Source organism: Sceloporus occidentalis, unplaced genomic scaffold (assembly GCF_023333645.1).
Source record: "Sceloporus occidentalis isolate IW3139 unplaced genomic scaffold, rSceOcc1.0.p SCAF_7, whole genome shotgun sequence".
Lineage (NCBI taxonomy): Eukaryota > Metazoa > Chordata > Lepidosauria > Squamata > Phrynosomatidae > Sceloporus > Sceloporus occidentalis.
The window spans coordinates 7,920,035-7,926,034 of NW_028316987.1; positions in this window are offsets into that span (position 1 = coordinate 7,920,035).

Sequence of the window (6,000 nt, forward strand, 5' to 3'; positions counted from 1 at the left end):
TTTATTTTATTTTATTTGTGTAAATAGCAACACAGAAGAGAACTGAACCAGACTGTGACTGAAAGGGTTAATTATTTGTCTCCCCCCCCCCCCTGTTTTTTTTTTTTTACAGTGAAAACATTATATGCACACCTCCTAAAATGCTATTGGTCCCATTGCTAATATATGTGGGCAGCAACCATTACAAGATAAAGAATACACCAAACATATGTGCCCATCTTTTTCCCTAATAAAGAAAAAGCTTTATGTGAGAGTTTTCATGGAGAAGACAATGGGATGAGAAAGGGTTAGTTCTCCACCTCCCCCCACCATAATCTATACTATACCAGATCATATACTATTCCCCCCCAAAAAAATGGGAGATCTGTTCAAGCCTCTGTCAGAACACTGAAGACTTCAACTTTGTTACTTTTTCTTTTTAGCACTAATGTATTCCATTTTGCTTCAGGAAAGAAGCCTGGGGCAGCTTAGAATCAGAGTTGGAAGAGACCTCAAGGGCCATCAAATCCAACTCCCTGCCATGCAGGAATACACAATCAAAGCATTCACACACACACAGAGTAGCATCACTAAGATTGGTGTCACCCGGTGCGATAACTCATGGTGTCATCCCTCCATTGACCTCCTGCCATCCCACACCATGCAGAATCTTTAGTAATGGTTGGGTTTTTTTTACTACTGTTACTCTTTAATCATAAGTCCTGCATGTCACTGAATGTCATGATAATAGCTGTGACATAAAACAACTAGCAAAATTAAAATTATATATTTAAATTACAATATCATACTACACAGCCTCTGTGCATTTACATATGCATAGTTTCATGCGGTTGAAGTGAAAAATGGATAAAGTGAAGTTTCTAAAGAAAATTTTAAAAGAATTTATTTTTTAATTTAAAAAAATCAAATATTTTTTACATTAAAATGTTAAATAAAAAACTCCTGGGGCCTCTCTTTTCTCCTCCCACTGAGCCTTGCCCGACTTACACCATCTTTTCAGCATTTTAATGGAACACAGGTGAATGCCACAGCCAGTTTCTGCCCCTCTTAGGGTGTCACTAGTCCACACACCTTGCACCCCCCCCCCATGATGCCACTGGATGCATGCACATGCGCACACACACAACCATCCAGCCTCTATTTAAAAACCTCCAAAGAAGGATCTTCACCACACTCCAAAGGAGCGAATTCCACTATCAAACAGCTTTTACTGTAAGAAAGTTCTTCCTAGTGTTGAGATGGAATCTCTTTTCCTATAGTTTGAATCCATTGCTCTGGGTCCTGTTTTCTGGAGCTGCAGGAAACAAATTTGCTCAATATGACAGTCTTTCAAATATTTCAAATCACATCACCTCTTAACCTTCTCTTCCTCAGGCTAAACATACTTAGCTCCTCAGAGGGCATGGTTTCCAGAAGCTTCACCATTTTGGTCACCGTTCTCTGGACATGCTTGTCAACATCCTTTTTGAACTGTGAGGCTCAGAACTGGACACAGTATTTCAGGTGTAGTCTGGCCAAAGCAGAAAGGTGTGGTACTATTACTTCCCATTGACGTAGACACTGTACTTCTATTGACACAGCCTAGAATCTCTTTGGCTTTTTTAGCTGCCTTATCACACTGCTGACTGTTTAACTTGTGGTTTACTAGGACTCTTAGGTCCCTTTCACATATTGACCCTGATTTTATTTCTGTGCATTTCATTTTATTCCCTAAGTGTAGTACTTTACATTTCTCATACTGTAATTTTGTTAGTTTTGGCACAGCTTTCTAATCTATTAAAGTCATTTTGAATTTTGATCCTGTCCTCTGGAGTATTAGCTATTCCTCCTAATTTTGTGTCATCTGCAAATTTGATAAGTATTCCCCCAATTCTGTCCTCCAAGTCATTGATAAAGATGTTGAATAGCTCTGTGCCCAGGACAGAACCATGTGACACCCCACTAGACACGTTTCTACAGGATGAAGAGGAGCCATTGGTGAGCACCCTTTGGGTTTGATTGGTCCATCAATTACAAATCCACCTAACAATTGCATTGTCAAGACCACATTTTACTAGCTTGTTTGCAAGAATATCGAGGGGTCCTTGTCGAAGGCCTTATGAAATTGAGATATTTTACATCCACAGCATTCCCTTCATCAACCAAACTGGAAATTTTATCAATAACAGAGATCAGATTAGTCTGGCATGACTTGTTTTTGAGAAACCCATGTTGACTTTTAGTGATTATAACATACTTTTAAAAATGTTTACAGACCATCTGTTTAATGATCTGCTCTAGACTCTTTCCTGGTATTGACCTGCTGTATAATGTGAGGTCGAAGGCTTTCATTCCTGGCATCCATAGTTTTCTGTGGGTTTTTCGGGTTGTGTGGCCACGTTCTGGAGGAATTTATTTGTGATGTTTCACCTGCAACTGTGGCTGGCATCTTCAGAGGCTGGGGGTATGGAAGTGTGAGGAGTATATATACCTGTGGGACCCTTGTTTGGGAGGAATTTGCTTTTTTTAACATGTAAAACATTAACACGTAAAACAATTTCCTCCCAAACAAGGGTCAAATAGGTATATATACTCCTCACACTTCCATACCACCACCCACTGAAGATGCCAGCCACAGTTGCAGACAAACATCAGGAGTAAATTCTTCCAGAACACGGCCACACAGCCAAAAAAACCCATCTAAAACTAATGCTCTAGAATCTTTCCTGGTATTCTCCACACAATGGCCCTGCTATTTCCTTCTTCCTTTTCTACAGACATAACCAAAAAAAAAAGGTCCCTTCTATTGTTCTTAACCTGAGATCATTCTGCACTTTAGCTTTTCTGGCTTCCCCCTACATGTGCTAGCTATTTGTTTGAATTCCTCTTTGGTGATTTCCGCCTTTTTCCATTTCTTATACGTGTTTGTGCTGGTCTGTGGATAAAGATGAACTGAACTGAACTTAATACATGTCCCTTTTAAAACTTAGCATAGTTGAAAGTTCTTTAGTTACCCATCCTGGTTTCTTGAGACACCTCCCATTTTTCCTCCTCACTGGAACTGTTTGAAGTTGTGCCTTCAATGAATGGAACAGATAAGCACGAAAGAGCGGTCTGAGTCTGCTCCTGCCAGAAGTAGGTCAGAAACCCACTGTCCGCATGGTCAGCTCCCATGGCAGGCTGTGGATGCAGGGGGCCGACTGGCGCCATCAGACTACCCCTGCTCCTTTTTGCTCTGTCACGGCTTCTGGCCACTTCGTAGGCATGCGTTGTTTAAACAGCATGCCTCCAAAGCAGCCAGAAGCCACGTCATTCAGGCCCAGAATCTCCCGTTTAGGAAACCCATTCTTCCAGAACTCCCTTCTCATTTAGTGTTCCTGTCTATGGGATTGCACCCAGTATTTCCCTATGTTGATTGAAATCAGCTTTCCTAAAGTCTAGAAAGTGTGTCTGACAATGTTTGGCGTCTTCTTTCCACTGTATAAGAAACTCCAGGAGAACATGATCACTCTCACCTAAGGATCTTGCAACCCATTAACCAGTTCACTGTTGCCTGAGTCTTCAGAATGGTGCCCTCCAGAGATGTTGGATGACAACTGCTGTCATTCCTATCATTGTTTTTTCCAATGATTCATGCCTTCTCGTGATGTGGCCAAAGTACGACAGCCTCAATTTTGTCATCCTTGCTTCCAGGGAGAGTTTGGGCTTAATCTGTTGTAGAACCCATTTATTTGTCTTTTTGGCCATTCATGGCATCTTCAGCACTCTTTTCAAGACCAGGTACATAAGACCATTTATGAGAAAGCATCTGAGCATCTGAAGTGGCTATTTAAAAAAGTATATCCAAAAAAGAGGACAGAAAAGGACAGAATTCTGCAACAAAACAAAACAAAACAAAACAAAAACAAAACAAAAGCCCAACCCTATATGTACTAATTTAGATGTATAGCTGGGTATTTAGAAATAATTATGTTATTTAAAGAGAACTACACCACAGTATAGTGTGAAAGACTGTAGCAGTGTAACCCAGGTGGTAACTGCTGATACGCAGCTCGAAAGCCCTTGCTCTCCCTTGTTAACATTCTTCATTTTTAAACTGATAATTCAGATAGAGGATACCTTTAAAGAGAGAACAATCAAAAGTAGGACTTGGGTTCAGGATCACCCCAGGCCCTGAGTTTTCTGAGCCAAAACAAAGGGATAGCCCTTGGTGATGTCATTACATGTTCTGCATTACATTCCAACTACAATTGCTCAGATTGTTATTCAAACACACACACAGAGTGGAGTTTATCACGCGGGAGGAATTTCTCTTAATTTTGAATGAAAAGAAAGTGGGGCCAGAATGCATTCACATGAATTCACTAGTTCAGCGAATTTACGTGAATTCGAATTGCGTTCAAACTGACTTCCCATTGCCCGAAAATAGCTTGCCATTGCCCGAAATTGCATGTGATCACCTCTCATGCAATAATGTGAAACTCTATGATTGCGTTCGGACTGACTTCCCATTGCCCAAAATTGCATGTGGTAGTCTATCACGCAATAATGTTAAACCCCATGATTGCATTTGGATTGCCATTGGATTATACTTCTAATTTCCCTTGTCTGATAAGGTCCACTGTTTTCAATTTGGAAACTAAGGTCCAAAACACACTGCAGAAATAACCCAGTTTGAAACTGCTTTAACTGCTTTATCTCAGTGCTAAGGAATCGTGGGAACTGTAGTTTATTGTGGCACCACAGCTCTCTCTGACAGAGGAAGCTAAATGTCTCAAAACAACTACAGTTCCCAGAATTCCTTAGCATTAAACCAGGGCAGTTAAAGCTGTCTCAAACTGGATTATTTCTCCAGTGTGTTTTGGACCTAAAACAAAAATCTTAGCTAAAGCGTTTGTTCTCAGATCCAGGTGAAATTATTACCTATTGAGACAGGATAAGGGACCTTTAACTTAGCCTACTTTCTTCTAACCACAAAGTGGGTCCAGAGCAGAGTGGAGCCCTGGAACCACTGAAGAAACCACACACTGATGATTTATCAAGTTAGAGCTGTCTTTGAATAGTACTTCACTTGGTCCAAATACTGGAACAGAGCCTATGATGCCCCATTTAATGGATCCAGGCACCCTTCAATCCAGACTGCCACACAAATGAATTGTTCAGCATTCATCCCTTCTGCCATTCATAGTCCCTTTGAACCCTCTCACCCCAACTCAGCATGCATTTTATAGCTAACCAAAGCATTATACACTGTCTTACTCCCATTCAGTTTATCTCCACTGCAGAGACCCTTCACATACATATTACTCATTTGTGATGTACTGGTGACCAGTGAGGAAAAAAGGAAGAGGTTGGAGGAAATATTCATATTTAGCAAAGCTTGAAAAAAAGCAAATAAGAGAAGAAAAGCACAAAAAGGGAACTAGGAACAACAGATAAATGGAATATAGAATTGCAGGAAGGAGCCAGGCAGCAGCACCCCATAGCTTCTGTTTGCTACTTCCTACAAACAATAAAAGTGCCTCTTCTGTTTATTACTAGTCTTTATTTGCTTTCTCTTATACATACTTACTTCTGTAGCTGGATTTAGTAACTGCCGAGATAAGTTTGTTTATCTGAAAGGCAGAGGAGAAGTCCCATAAATGTAGTAAGCAAGAGTGTTTGTACTGGAATGCTCTGGGTCTAATTTGGGTGTAATCATTGGACTGCTAATGCTTTGTTTGCATAACTGGTCATACTGTTCTGATTGGCTTTATGTGTGTCTGTGTCCTGTTTTGAATGGCATACCTGTGGCTATTCTCTAGCCAGTTCTACTCTATCCAAAACCATCACCCAGACAACTGCCAAGCCCTAGCTACAGGCAGGCAAGCAGGCAATTGGATGCAATTGGACAGTGGGAACAGCTTATTGCTTCCATGCAGTTTGTGGCAGAAACAACAATAATGGTAATTCTTCTGCCCCCCCCCCTCTCTCTCTCTCTCTCTCTCTCTCTCTCTAGTGAACTGCACACTCTTTTACCTT